This window comes from Lissotriton helveticus, chromosome 4_2 (genome assembly GCF_964261635.1).
Source record: "Lissotriton helveticus chromosome 4_2, aLisHel1.1, whole genome shotgun sequence".
Taxonomy (NCBI): domain Eukaryota; kingdom Metazoa; phylum Chordata; class Amphibia; order Caudata; family Salamandridae; genus Lissotriton; species Lissotriton helveticus.
The window spans coordinates 125,911,267-125,927,895 of record NC_136064.1 but is presented as its reverse complement, the minus strand read 5'-3'; the positions used below and the strand labels follow the sequence as shown (position 1 = coordinate 125,927,895).

At 38.1% G+C, this 16,629-nt stretch overlaps 1 protein-coding gene across 1 annotated transcript in view; it reads left to right on the top strand.

The window, feature by feature from the left end:
• LOC144751971 (nicotinamide N-methyltransferase-like) overlaps positions 1–16,629 on the top strand; it is a 255,904-nt gene that overhangs the window by 83,412 nt on the left and 155,863 nt on the right. The window lies entirely within an intron of this gene.

The window sequence follows — 16,629 nt, the reverse complement described above, 5'->3', positions numbered from 1 at the left end:
GTTTGAAAACAGTCTAAGAAACACACCAATTTGTCTTCAGCAGAGCAAAAGGTATGCACTCCAGAGTCTGCAGCTATCAAAAGCACAGAAATGGTGTAATTCTTCACACATATTTCTCATGTCACCCAATCAAAACTCTTCCCTCACTTTTTTTCAAATGAAAACCCTTCCCCCTCTGCCCTTTCTGCCTATTTTCCATAGCAACCACCTCTTGGAGAAACTCTGGTGTTTGCAAATTCACACAACAATGTTGCAATTGAACTCTGAACTCTCAGTGCACCTGCATATCCAGTGCTTTCTTTCATTTAATGATTTTTTATTGACCACTCAAAATACATCTTTCAAACAACACATCTGTACACCCTAACTTTCTGTTTTCATCAATCAAAATCCACCAATCACTGTTACTACTTCATGAACACAGAAACTCCACAGTTTTTTTCATTTCAAACTCTCATTTTTTCAACTGCCATTTCATTGCCACACTTCATCTGACTGCAGGAGAACCTTCTCTCACCATGTTTTCTGTCTGGATTGTTGGTCATAGTTATATTCACTGGGCTCAAAGGTACGTTGAAAGCAGGAATTTACCTAACCTCAATTTACAAGATGTGGAAATTAAGTGGTTTGGCCACAGAGGATTAAAATGTCACCAATTGATACCATTGGTGAAAACCTTTATGCATTTGCCAAAACCTGACCTGTTAATTGTGCACTGTGGAGGTAATGACTTGGGCACTTTGACTGGTGTAGGTCTGGAAATGCTTTTAAAGGACACCTTTGAGCAATTAATGGCACTTTTTCCTCAGACTGCCTTGGTATATTCAAATATATGCCAAAGACAGAAATGGAGGTGGTCAAACCAATTTTGTCCACAAATTGAGAAGTCGAGGAAGCATGTAAACAAATCTGTTTCAGCTTACATGAGAGACCATGGAATGGGCTCCCTGTACAACAATAACTTGCGTTACTACATGCAAGATATCTACAGAGGAGATGGAGTTCACTTCTCAGATGAGGGCAACAGAGTTTTCACTCTGAATTTAAAAATGTGCATTGGTACCTACTTATAAGTACCAAAATGTACCATAAACCCAAAAGCTCTTCTCAGAGCTACCCTACATCTAATCACTCACAATTATTATTTTACTCTAACTTTTTTCACTAATTTTCAACAAAGTACACTCCCTGGGGCGCTACCCGGTACGCGTACCGGGAGCTAACCTCGCGAAATTTTTTAAAAAAATGTTTTTTTTTCGCACATATAAACCTCCTCAGCCACCCTCAGAAAACCTAGGGGGTCAAGATAAGTCTACCGTGCCCCCTTCTACCCATTCTGAACATTATTTGCCCTCCATCTTGTATCTTAATTCGACCGAAACACAAAATGGTGGACTCCCGGAACGCTTAAGGTACGCGAACCGGGGCGCTCAACGGTTCGCGTACCGGGTCGCTCCCTGGGAAGCGCACCATCAAAAAAGGTGGGAAAGTAGTTCACAGAAAAGCCACTGGAGACAATTTCACCAAATATAGATTAGCTCATACTACATACCAATCCCTACCATTTTCACAAATTTGATTGGAATTCCATTTAGCCATTTAGCCTGTAGACCTCTCTAAATACCGTGAGGTAAATTACTTCACAAAACACATCTGAAATGTTGGAATTGACAACCAATTAAAATGTTACTTTCATTTTCTACTTTTTTTACCTCACATTTGATTGGTTATGTACCCGAATATATATAAAGGAAGAGAAGGAAACACAGCCATTTTGACTACTACTTCCTGGTGTACATTTCAATAGGATTTTCATTAATAACTTCAACTTCTTTTTAAAGGTAAGTTGTTATTTTTAAAACTGAAGTATATTGTGCACTTTAAGTTAATATGGCAAACTTTTTCTGTTAGTTATATACTATCCCTCTGTAGTACTTATAAATTTAGATACACTTTTTTATATTCCTACTTCCACTCTGATACTATACACTGCCCAAAGATAAATTCTCTGTTAAAAACTGCCTATCTAAAATTAATCCCAACAGTGCCCTACCTCTACTAATATATATTTTTTTTATGCAAATTTCAGGGAAAATGGAAAGTGAACAAAACATTTAATTTGAAATTGTCCTTCCAGAGTCCAACACAGAAATCATTGATCCAAATGAGATTGAATTTATGGATGAAACTTGGGACCAAGAACTACTGCAATGTGTACAAGCAGTAGATAACCTCCTTGCAAATGAGGACATTTTACAACCTCAGAGACTACAATCTATATTCCATGATTATTATGAAATTTCTGACAATGAAATGTTAGAAAGTTTAATAAATTATGAAACACAATAAAAAAAGCTTAAAAAAAAAAAAAAAAAAAAAATAATCAACAAAACCAACAATCAATTAACATACAGCATTTGAAAAGTCTATCATTCATTTTTCATTGTGGTACGCTCCCCAGAACGCTTCCCGGTTCGCGTACCGGGCGCTAACCACGAAAAAAAACAAAAAAAAATTATTTTTTTTTGCTTCGCGGGGCCCCTTTAAAGCCTCCACATCAAACCTAGGGGGTCAGGGAGGATCTACTATGCCCCCTTATGGTCATTTCCCCCTTTGTTTTGGCCTCCTCTTGTCACTCGATCCTACCGAGAGACAAGATGGCGGCCGCTCCGGACTGTTTAGAATGTTGACAGACACCGGAGAGCCAATCAACTTCGCTACGCGAAGTTCCGTTACGCGTCAAGTACGCGTACCGGGGCGCTGCCCGGTCCGCGCTTACAGATATATATCTTTTTTTGAACGTTATTTTCTCAAAATCCACTGCAGCACATATATTGAGACCTACAAAAGGCACATCGGGCTACCAGTCCCTACAATTTTGCCAAGTTTCGTGCAAATCCATTCAGCCGTTCGGGCTAAAAGTGAGGCTAACCGCCCTATGGAAAACTCAATGTTAAAAACACGTTTTGGGACCCCCTTTTTTCTCGGCCCCCCCGGACCAACTCCACCCAAATTTCCAGTGGCTGCTCAGAAACAAAATGTTCCATTTTGCTGAAAATTTCAGCCAATTCCGTCCACAAACGCCAAAGTTATTAGACATAGAATTTTCAAAAAACCCATAGAGAAAAAATCCTAACTATATATACCTACTGGCGACCGCCAGTAGGTAATATATATATATATATATTCACTGAAAAAACCATAGGTTATAGACCATATATAGTTAGGAATTAGCATTTAAAAAACCTTATTTTACTCACACAAAACCATTGAAATTCCATATATAGTTAGTTGCACTAACTATATATCGCGCACCCGTAATCCACTGCTGATGATGTCACATATTACATCATTCATGACATGGTCAGTGACATCACTGATGACATCACTGATGACATCTCAAATGACATCACTGATGATATCTCATTTGACATCAATGGTCACATCAATGATGATATCATTAATGTGACAATACAATGCATCTCCTCACACTTTAATATAACCTCTGTTACACCCAGTGTTAAATACAGAGTATAATTTTTGAAACCATTGACACACCAATACTAGTTACTACATACCCACTCACTGATTCCTACGTCTACACACACATTCACTCATTCACCCATACAATCATTCATACATACAATCACTCATCTTTACAACACTATCATATGCACTCATACACCTATACAGACACTCACACTCTGCCACTCATCCATGGAGTTACTCACACACCTAGTCAGTCCTGTAAAGAATCAATCACAGTTCCATTTTCTAATCTACACAGTTAAACATAGAGTACCTTACATTTTAAAACATATACTAACACATACTTACTCTCTTATAGAATCACTGATACAAGTACACATTGATCTGCACAGAGTCACACACCTCCCAGCCAGTCATACACACACTCAGTCTCCCATACAAATACTTGTGCAACCAATCAATAACCCATATAGCTACTTATATAGCTACTGATCAACACATGCAGCAGCTTGCACAACAACAGACATGCTGATGCACACTTTCAGACAGTTTAGTCACTAACCCGTGCATTTAGTAAGACGCATTTAATCACTCACTCATACAGTCAATCACGCACCTACTAAAACCTTCATTGAGACACTTATACATCCACTCATTCTTCAATATGTAAAACATATTTAAACTTTACAGAAACACATAATCACTGGATGTTGTCATCAGTGATGTCATTTGAGATGTCATCAGTGATGTCATCAGTGATGTCACTGACCATGTCATGAATGATGTAATATGTGACATCATCAGCAGTGGATTACGGGTGCGCGATATATAGTTAGTGCAACTAACTATATATGGAATTTCAATGGTTTTGTGTGAGTAAAATAAGGTTTTTTAAATGCTAATTCCTAACTATATATGGTCTATAACCTATGGTTTTTTCAGTGAATTTTCAAGGTTTTGTAAATGCTAATTCCTAACTATATATGGTCTATAACCTATGGTTTTTTCTGTGAATTTCATTGGTTTTTTAACAGCTAATATCTGTAGCTGTAAAATGTATTCTTCTTTAAATCCAAAAATATATTTTATATGTTTATGAATAATTTTTTTTTTTAAATATTTTTTTTTCTTCGTTCCCGCTTCGCGAATCGGGAAGCTTCCCGTTAGCTGACCTTGATGCCGCGAAATAGACCGCGAGCCGGTAAACGTTTCTTTACCGCAACTGCCGCGTTAGAAAACAACATCGTGACGCCTCCCGTCCGCATGACGTTTCGCGTTGTCGCGTGATACGTCATATGACGTGCTACGTTAGCGAACTCGTACGCTTACCGAGTCGCAAAGCACAGGTTTCTGGAAGCAAACCGGGAGGCCCTGCAAAGCGCGTAACGTAAACACAGCAGGTCATGTGACTTGGTAATAACACTTTTCATTGGTTCATTTCACTTTCGGTTTCCTAATGATGTAAGACTAGGTCATATGATCTAAAATGAACACTTTTCATTGGTTGAGAACTATTTTTTTTCCCAAATGGTGAAAATCCCTCCTTCTTTCCTCACTCTGACTTTCATCATTGTGAGAGAAAGACCCTTTGTTACCAGTGAGCAATGGCTTCTTTACTAGCTTCAGCTGGTGCTTCCCCACCACCTCCACCACATCCAAGGAAGAGTGGACCACCTGCTAAAGTTATAATTCAGCAAGAAGAGGAAGAAGAGGAACAGGACGACCTAGATAATCTCCCTATTATGGCCAGAAGATCTGTTGTACCGGAAGTAACGGGACCAGAGGGCAGGGAGATGGTGCCAAATATACAAACGAGATTTCGTGAAGTAAAACAAGTCTGCGTACATTGCAGTGGAATCATTTGCTACGCAGAAAGTAGCATCACTCTGATCAACAGAGCTATTAACAATCATGCTCATGTTTGTCCGAAACTCCCCAAACAATAAATTCTTTTTTTTGTTTTCTTCCTCCTGTTGAGCCCTTTACAATGAATCGTTTTCGTTGCCCCCTCCGAAAAAAAAACAAAAAAAATATAAAACTGTTCAGAAAAATTCAAAAAAAGTAAAAAAAATGTTCAGAAAAATAATAAAAAAAATATAAAACAACAAAAACAATTTAAAAAAAAGTTCTTTTCAGAACTACCTCCCCGTTATAAAAAAATTGGTACAATATTTGCAACTGTGCCAACCTCTATTTCTCTTAGTTCGCTTCCCAGTTCGCTCCCCGGTACGCGAACCGGAAGCGAACCAAAAAAATTTTTTTATAAAAAAGAACAGTAAGTATAAGGGAAGGAAACAGACAGTTATGTTAAAAGAAAGACAGCTATAGGGGAGTAAACTAGAGATACTATTACCCGTAATCCACTGCTGATGATGTCACATATTACATCATTCATGACATGCTCAGTGACATCATCAGCAGAGGATTGCGGGTAACAGTATCCCTAGTTTATTCCCTATAGCTGTGTTTCTTTTAACATAACTGTCTGTTTCCTTCCCTTATACTTACTGTTCTTTTAAAAAAAAATTTTTTAGATCTGTCAGAAACAGTGAAAGTAATGAAATATAAAAGACTACGTAGAATATGAGCACTGTATGCAACAACTTTGACACTGACAGAAGCCTCACCTTCTCCATGCCTCCTACACAGTTCTACATGTACATCATAAATGCAAACAGAACAGAATTAATTATACATGTTAAATGGTTTATTTTTGCTGTTCTCAGAATGTATCAAATTTCACTAAAACAGTGACTTGAAGGTATTCATCATATAACAGCGGGGAAAAAAAACCACAATCAAAATGATTGTGTTTAAAAAACCCATACATTACAAATCAGAATTCAGAACTCCTTAAAGTTAACTTACTTTCCATGACGGCCAAGGATGTCCTATGAACAGCTTACACTCTGTTGTGCTGTTATTACTTTCAACCCGCCACTTTCTGAAAGAAAACTTCCATCGTTTTCAAAAACATGTTACATACAATAAATGACTTCTCGCTCTCTACCACACGATTCCACAAGGCCAAATCGTGTCAGAGCCATGTATAACTCTTGGATTTCTTGTAAGCCAATCCCGTCTTTTCGCATTTCCGCAACTTTCAGAATTAAAATGTTGAAGATCATTTACACAATCCTGGACTAGTAATATCTTCCCCTTCTTGCTCAATCATGTTCTACATTTCCTATCACACTGATACTGCTTACTATGAAGCAGACTTACACTACCTTTATGACTAGTACAATTATTTAATTCTCTACATCACTTTTAATCACAAAGCAATGTAAAACAGTAGACAGCATTGCAGACTTACATTCCCTCTACTCCATGTTTTGATTCGCTGCTTCAATTAGCTTATAAAAAGAAATAGTTTTTCTGAACTCATTCAAAGTGCAGTTATTTTTCCATGACGTCCAGTCTTATGGTTAGAAGTTATGTCTCTGTACTACACTTATCCTCAAGGCCAAATAGTGTAGGAGCCATAAGAACTTCTTGAAATTCCTCAGAGCACATCCCGAGATTCTTTCCCTAAAATTTTGGTTTTAAAAACACCAGGTAAGAGTTTTTAAGGTCATATGGCAATTTTTTTTTGAAAATTAAAACAGAATCATTGCAGAATGACCAGCCATTTCTACACTTTAAATAAGCTGTATAATGTCCTGATGTTATTGAAGGACCATCATGATATATAATTGCTACAGTTACAAAAGTCCTTCCTGATATTGACAACTGTGAAGCCACAAAATTTTTAATTAAAGTTGTCAATTTTGTTCCATCAGGCCTACATCGTTGGAACATTAAAATGACATACTGGCCATATGTTCGTATAAATAAAGTGGACATCATTTCAGATTTACATTGGCTACACTCCATGTTGTGATCAGCTGCTTTTACTAGCTTATTAAAAGAGACTGATTTACTGTCTGGCAAAGTTAAATATATAAATCTTTCTGAGTCTACACTAGTAGTAGCTGATACCCTACAGTTCTCGCAGTCATGCTGCCATTGATAAGAAAGCCCAAACAGGTGATCTACATCTACACCTTCATCATGCAATACATCAAGCATATACATTAAAAACTCCTGACAATCTTGCTGACTATTTTGAGAGAATTGTGTTTGGCCTGAACATCTGTCTAACAGATTTCGAATTTCAGACACACTTTCTATGTTTGTTCTATCAGTGCTACATTTCTCTAACACAGAATTTAACAAACTGCAAAATCTTTGATCCGAATTGACCACAATCTGTTCTTTTAAAGTTTCTAGAGAAAAGACAACATTAACCACTACATTAGCATAGCAGTTGACACCAGAACTGTTTTCAAATTGAAAACCAACAACATCTTCAACAGAATCCTTTTTGTTTCTGCTTATAATTTCAGGTTCATCAACTTTTCGTCTTTTTGCTACAACCTCCCCAGTATTGGTCACATTTCTTCGTTTCCGGCCTACCACACGTTTCTCAAACAAAGGATACTGAGGCAAATGTGGCGCATACTCTCTTCTCAACCTATTGTATTCCTTAACACAATCTAGATCCGCACAAATGTTTGTGACATCACACTCAATCAAGTACAATCCCGATAAAGTCCTAACTCGTGACAATGCCACATATGCCATACCCTCCTTGAACACAGAACTGCCAATATTCACCAATGCACAGTCTACACTTAAACCTTGCGATTTATGGATTGTCACCGCATATGCCAAGCAAACAGGAAACTGCTTACGACGAACATATAAGTCTTTTACAAGCAAAAATCTAGCAGAACAACGAGCAATTAGCTGTACTTCCTCAATGCCATCAAATTTAATTTTTAAAAATTCAATTCCATCTCTATTTCTGTATTTCACAAAATCAACAACATTACCCATTGATCCATTTACCAGACCTCTTTCAACATGTAAATTCCTTCTTAAAATTATACGGCAGTTCAAGCACACATTCAGAGTCTTTTCAAAACCCGCAGTTTTAGATATACTCTTCTCTAATGAATCCAATTTTGTTTTCAGATTCTCAGACAAAATAATTGTTGATCCCATATGCTCTACTCTGTCAATAGCTTCCAATTTCACAATCTCTTGCTTTTCTAAATGCAACATTTTGTTGTTGAATTTGGCACATTCTGCAAGAGTTGGCATCAAACATATTCCAGATTTTTTCTCAGTAACTTTCTGAAAAATATTCTCAGGCACAACATCTTCGTCTGGATATAAATTTGTCAGTAATCGTGCATGTAAAGCTTCTTTCCCATGCTCGGTCACTTTTCCAATTCCAACATCTTGTAGAATAGTCTTGTAAACTTCATCCTTTGCCTGACGCATATTTTCACGCAGTTCAGCATAATTGAAGTTTAACCATATATTGACGTTGCCAATACTCCCTAAGCACTTCCTGGTATCTTCATGCGTGAGCATTTTGAACACAGGTTGCCCTTTCACTGGTGTCAGCTGCAGAAGATCTCCAAAAACAATGATGTGTTTGCCACCAAATAACACATCATACTCTGTTTTGAGAACTTCTTGCATTCTCAAATGCACAAAGGCAAGCATAACATTGGAAACCATGCTTACTTCGTCAATGATAAGAAGTTTCATTTTCCTCAAGACTCTTGAAACTTCAAAACAAGCATCTCCAGATAGCTTGTGATATTCTAATTTGTTGTCATGCTCCACTGGCAGCATCAGTAAACGATGTAAAGTAATCCCTTTAATGTTATGTGCTGCCAGTCCAGTTGGAGCGGTGACAACACAAGACAGCGATGACTCTGTCCTTTCCTGCAAATAACATGAAATTGCTTTAATAAGGAAACTTTTTCCAGTTCCCGCTTCTCCACTCACGTACAGTCGGACAGGCTTCAACGACGTACATGAGCACTCTTTCTTATCATGACTTAATCCATGATCAATTTGCATGGTAAGTTCGTCATATATTTTCCTCTGCTCAACGTTGAGTTGTCTTTCCAACTCTTCTAAGTTAACCGCATCCTCCTGAGCATGTGCCATGGCTCTTTCCACTTCATTCATAGCAGTGGCAGCTTCATTTTCGATAAGAGGTCCTCCTAGTGGATCCTGACTCAATGAAGCAGAACTCTGACTGTCCTGAGAACTGTCTCTGGCAATCTCGGCTGCAATCGTTGCTTCCTGCTCAATTTCCACATTCAACATTTCTACATATTTGAGAAAAGCAGGACATTCTATGGTCTCCTTGGCAGCATTGAAAGAGTCTTCGTAACAGAGGAAATCTCCAAGCAGTTCCTCTTCTGCACGCCAAGGCTTAAAAAGTTGCAAAAGTGCTAAATAGAAAAACTCCTTTTTTTCAGGAGATTCGCCACTCAATTTTCGATGGTTTATCAAGTGGCATTTTCTTTGCTTGACCAGACATCCCTCACTTCCTATTACAGCATACACTCCTTTCTCAGTATCTTCTTTGATGTTCCTCTTGAATATGTAATTTTGCAGAACCTCATACAGACAAACATTCTCGAGGTGACTGCTTCGATTTGGATAATATGTATCCAACATGTTGCTCTTCAAAATGTCGGTACTGTTTGGCTCCTTTTCCGCCAAATACTCAATTTCCCGCACAGGTTTCAGAACTCGATTACGCGTTGCAGCAAGACCAACACTCGCCCAAACGATACTCCTGGACTTGGCATAGAGACTTGCTGAAGACAACCGGTCAGAACATTCGTAAGCTCCGATTTCTCGATGCGACAACATCTTCAGACTGAAACTGTACAACTTCTTGCTGAGGCTCTTTTCATGGGAAATGTCCTCCCACATATCCTTCAATTCTGTCTTCTCTTTTTTGGTGATGTAAGATGTCACATACCTAGCCACAGCCATACAGTTATCAGCCACAAACTGTATATCCATGTTAGCATTCCACATGGACAAAATCACCGGGTTGTAGTCGTTGATGTACTTAGACTCTTCGTTCCTCTTCAAATTGTATGTGTTTTTAGGTGATTTCTTCATCACATTATGTCGCAGCGAAGACATCAAACTGTTCACTCTTCCTTTAGAAATCACCGATCGTGGAAAGCCGAAACGACATTTGGTGTAGAACTTGTCTTTGTTCCGGAATTTACGACGACAGTACTTTCCACATCGATGGCTTTGGAAACGTAGAACTTTTTCTCTTAGGCTTTTTTTCTCCTTTGCGTTTGGAACAGCACACGTAGAATACTGTTCTATGAAACTCATCACTGAGTCGTCTGCATCCGTTCCAAATTTAGGTGCATCCTTGATCCACAGCAACATATGTATATGAGGAGCACCTCTTGCTTGGTACTCCTTCCTCCAGAAGAAATCCAACACCTCTCCAAGAGGTGGATTCTTCTTATTCATGATGAAAGACATCATACCTTCAAATCTATGATTGAAGTACCTACATACATTGACTGGATCCAAAGAGCACAGTTCTCCGGGTGTCTTGAATTCGATGTTTTCTACGTTAGCATTTGCCTCTCGTAGAAATTCAAGTAAGTCTTCCCAGCCATACTCAGCACAGCTCAAAGTGAGGAACCATGTGGGAGTTCCTAAGTTCCTCAGCATACATTTTAAATCACCATGACGACGGTACCAGTACTCATTAGTACCACGCTGACACGCCATGAGATTAATCAGGTGAGAATCCAAAATACTGTCTTGGACATTGACTTTATCCATAAAGTCACTTGCCGAGATGTTTTGCATGTGTATACCACTTTTCAAGATGTGGTTCACTGCATATGACAGTCCAGACAGATCGCTTTCAAACAGGAGATGAAACAAATAAGGAATGCATTGTCGAAACCTAGGATCTCCTGCATACAATCGCAAAGTCCGGTATTCAGAAGCAGGAATTTGATGAGGTCGCTCATCATATCTTCCTCCCTGACCTGTTGGAAAAAGCTGTGGGAAACACCGAGCTTCCAAACTTTCCTCCCAAACACTAATGGGACTCCCTTTCGCTTGTTTCATTTGAAACAACTCAATAGCATTCCCCATGACTTCCTTGGAATGCAAAGGATGAACACTATAATGTTCATATATTTCTTCACTAGTACAGGGTTCTACTTTCTCAATTTGACCAGCACACAAATCGCTATCCTCTTCCTCACTTACTTCCTCTTCTGCAACATATACATTTTTATAGTATTTATTATATTTTTTCAAATACAATGTTGCCCTTTTGACTTTCCTAACATCTACTAAATCTTGCCATATTTTCTTATTCTTTGTCGGAACCCCATTAACTAAGATAACCAGAGGTTCCTCTTCCACTTTTTCTACTCCAATTGTGTTAATGTTTTTCTTCAAATCTAGAGGCAAATAAACAACTCTTCCCTTTAATCCTCTCTGTAAATCTGATGGAGGCAATTTCCCTGTCTTTGGCTCCATTCTTACAATAGCCTGAAAGGGATGGATACTTTGAATCAAAATAGATTCATAAGTATTTAAATCCTTCAATTCAGAAGGAATTTCAACCAATTCCAGATTATTATGAACTGCTCTAGCAGGCATCTGGTTTTGATTTAATTTGTTACAACAATAAGTACACACACGTTGATCCAATCCCAAATCAAAACAATTTTCTACCATCAAGTATGTTGTAAAATCCTTCCATTCACTATTATTTTCCCTTTCACTTTTTCCATATAAATCCACTAACTTAGTTTGATTCTTATAATAAGTGCGTCGACAACACACACAAGTGAAATTTGGCCTCTCACTTGATTTCACCTCAAACGTCGCAATTTCCCTCTGGAAATTATCTGTACTGGAAACCTGTACACTATCTTCCACATTACTCTCTTCTTCTTGGTCAATTTCAACATTCTCCTCTTTACTTCCAAAGTAACAAAACTCAATTTCTTCACATATATTTTTCACATCTATTTCAGAACCATGCAAAAGAGCAGCGCATAATTGTTTTAGCATAATTGCTGGACTCTTAGCATAATACAACATTCTAACTAATTTCCTCACTTTATTATGATGCACTGCTAGCATCCTGAAATGATGAAAAACACTCTGGCATACTCTCCTGGAAAGACAAGCCAGTGAATGACCATGCAAACCTATCACTTCTCTCACTCTGCAAGGATCTAATTCTTGCAACAACTTCATTTTCTGCTTCAAACTTTTCTTACTAAATGACCGTATAAAATCACAAAGCAAATTGATGGAATCCTGTCGTACACTGCAAATACTACTACACTTCCAGGTGTACACAGGACCCTTAGGACTTCTCCCTAAAACCTCATTACCTAACACCTCTTCTATCTCTGTTCTCACAAGTTTTTCTTTTTCAACTGGACAACCATCTTTCACTTCATAAGCTCGACCACTGGTGTCAACTGCATGCACCAAATCATTATCCTGGAAATAACTCTCCTCATTAAAAAATGCCTCAGAGCTTGAACTATGCATCCATTCTCCAGAAAAAACTTCACAAAAATTACTACGATTAACTATTCTCTTCCATCTACTATTTCTTTTGAAATCATAAATTACCTTGTTTAGCTTCCTAATTCTATTGATTGTCAAAATAAATAACTTACGTTTAATTTCAAAGGCCTGATCAATAACTTTCTCAACTATTTTTTTTCTCTTATAAAAAACCACTTTCTGCTGACCTTTCTTAATATTTTTTAACAAATTCCCAATTATCCTGTTGCGGAACATTCGTTTACGAATATCCCTAAACTGTTGTTTCCTTCTACTTTCATGCATAGAGTTATCTCTTACTCTAGCAGTAACATTTCTCATTGGCCTTTCCTTACCATTTGAATTCGGTCTCCTTTTCTGGAGTGAAACATTTTCTGTAGTAATATTTTTTTTACTAGACATATTTCTTATGACTGTTTTTCGACTCTTACCCGGTGCTTTCTTGGTGACTTGACAAATCTTTTTGTTAGAGGACTGCTGCAATATTCCATGCTCCTGCTGTCTTTGACGTTTTCCAGCCTTTCTTACTCTTTCTTTGCTAGGCATCCTAAAATCTTGAAATAATGTGCAGTTGAATCTGTGGTAAAATATAATAAAAAATGTTATTAACCACTATTACCCAACAGTAAATTAATAACAGTCATCAAAAACTTAACACACTACTTAAGTATATAATATACTGAAGCCTATCTTCAATTTTTCACTGAACAGGACTCATCTCTTCTTAACCTTGGATAAACCTCACCTACTCTGTGTCCCCTGCACATAATTAAATGTAAAGGGGCAGATTTATATTAACTAGCACATCCCCAGGGATGCACCAGTTAACGTGCACCGCTGCTCTGCCACCCACGGTGTGCCGCATTTACAATCAGATAGGACAAAGCTACATCAAAACCCTGCGCCTGCTTGAAGCAGGCATAGATCTTGACGCAGGTAGGCTGAAAGCTAAAGCAACAACTAAGTGTCGTGTGCAGAACTTACAAAAAAGGAAAAATGGCGTTTAAACCAGTAATGAGACCATGCTAACGTAATACAGAGTAAAAATATCCAGGATCTACATCAGTTTGGGGTTCACGAACCTGGCAGGTACAAGGCACTGAGGCTTTCCACCGTGCATGTCTCATCCCAAAACATATGTTGTTTGTGAATGAAACAATTTCCCAGACCAAATGCTTTGGATTGGCTACTTCTAAAAAATTAAACACCCCTACTATCCCGGAGTTAGAGGAATACGATGGTTGGAGTAATTTTACTCGTTGTCTATTAAAGATTTACAGGCCCTACTCCGTAATTCTTCCTTTAACATTTCCAGTATAAATCCAAAAGGTTGACTGCTTTGGCAACGTGCCTTATCCACGGTTTAATAACGCTGCCTTTTGCTTTATATAAGTTTTCAAATTGTATGAAATATATACCAATAGGTCGTTATTAACCTTTAGGTAGTGGTTTTCTTCATCAAGTCTGGTCGCTTCCATACACATACAGATTTTCAAAGATGATCAAGAACTTTATCTGAATGGAGAGGAATGCACTGAGACGCCAGATCATTCACTAATGTGTAGGCACAGACAGTTACACGGTTCATGCAACAAACACCGACCAAATATGGCTTGCGTGTTGCAAGGCACGCCAGTTCCTGCTATCATCCCCACGTTCAAGTTCTTGGAAAATGGTAGTTATTTGATGCTCAATAATGAAGATTGTTCTGGGTTAATTAAAAGTATTCATTTTATCGTAACAGTAAATGAACGGGTTATTTGCTGCAGAAATGTTCTATTTCCTCCCACACATGAACATAGGGAGTTTTCAATCTGGCCACAAATACCAACCTTGGGAGCACATTTCAACAGCATGGCAAGAATAAGAGCTCTTTTGTCTCAGAGAGAGGTGGCCTTGAGTTCGGCCCGTGAAACTTTCGTGCTTCACATAGCGAACACCCGTACAGAGGTGCAGACCCTTTTAAATACAGATTCGACTTTGCATTTCAGCAAGATTACCCATTCATTTCCATGCAGCAGGAGGCCCATAGGAATGAAGGTGCAATTTGCGATTAGCAATTACCTCATCGCAAATTACGAATTTTTCCGACGGTGCAGGGGTATCTCAAGAACACCCTGCTGCACCCCTGAAAAAAAAATTTGGGGTCATATGGCGCACATAAATTTTGAAAACATTCCTTTACCTCAAAAACGATTTTCAACTCATAATTTGAAAACACTGCACATGGGGAAATGACTTAAAATGTCCTTAAGACACATAAAAGCATTTTTTGATTGCCTTTGCAGCATGTTTCAGTCACCTTTAACATGCCTATGTAACGGAAACATTCAAAATTTAAATTTGCCATGCACAGGTGGGAGCATATTTACAAGCAATTTGCTCCACAGACAAACTTCTTACATTGAAATGGGAAAGACTCTCAATTACCTTATAAAGAAGCAGACACCATTATGTCCTTCTCATCAATATTAAAACCATTGCTTTTTCTCAAAAACGATTTACAAGTCATAATTTGAAAACACTCCACAGCTCCTATGCACATAAAAGCCCTGTCAGTACTAATACTTCACATTTTCTCCAATTACAATTTCTCAAACAAACAAAATCTATTTGTGAAACACTTGAGACAAAGCAACATTTGAAAAACACAACTTTCTTCATAATTTTCTCCTTAAAGCACACTATTTTCTATCTAAATTAAAGAAATTTTTTCTCACCTTAGCAAGTACTTTGAGTTTCAAAACAGTCTCAGAAACACACCAATTTGTCTTCAGCAGAGCAAAAGGTATGCACTCCAGAGTCTGCAGCTATCAAAAGCACAGAAATGCTGTAATTCCTCACACAGATCTCTCATGTCACCCAATCAAAACTCTTCCCTCACTTTTTTTCAAAGCAAAACCCTTCCCCCCTCTGCCCCCTCTCTGCTTTTTCTGCATAGCAACCACCTCTTGCAAGACCTCTCACACAACAATGTTGCAATTGAACTCTGAACTCTCAGTGCACCTGCATATCCAAAGCATTCTTTCATTTAATGATTTTTTCTTCGCCACTCAAAATACATCTTTCAACGAACTCATCCATGCACACTAACTTTCTGTTTTCAGCAATCAAAATCCACCAATCACTCTTACTGCTTCATTAACACAGAAACTCCTCAGTTTTTTTCATTTTACACTCTCATTTTTTCAACTGCCATTTCATTGCCACACTTCATCTGACTGCAAGAGAACCTTCTCTCGCCATGTTTTCTGTCTGGATTGTTGGACATAGCTACATCTATTGGGCTCAAAGGTACGCTGAAAACAGGAATTTACCTAACCTCAATTTACAAGATGTGGAAATTAAGTGGTTTGGCCACAGAGGATTAAAATGTCACCAATTGATACCATTGGTGAAAACCTTTATGCATTTGCCAAAACCTGACCTGTTAATTGTGCACTGTGGAGGTAATGATTTGGGCACTTTGACTGGGGTAGGTCTGGAAATGCTTTTAAAGGACACCTTTGAGCAATTGATGGCACTTTTTCCTCAGACTGCCTTGGTATATTCAAATATATGCCAAAGACAGAAATGGAGGTGGTCGAACCAATTTTGTCCACAAATTGAGAAATCGAGGAAGCATGTAAACAAATCTGTTTCAGCTTACATGAGAGACCATGGAATGGGCTCCCTGTACAACAATAACTTGCGTTA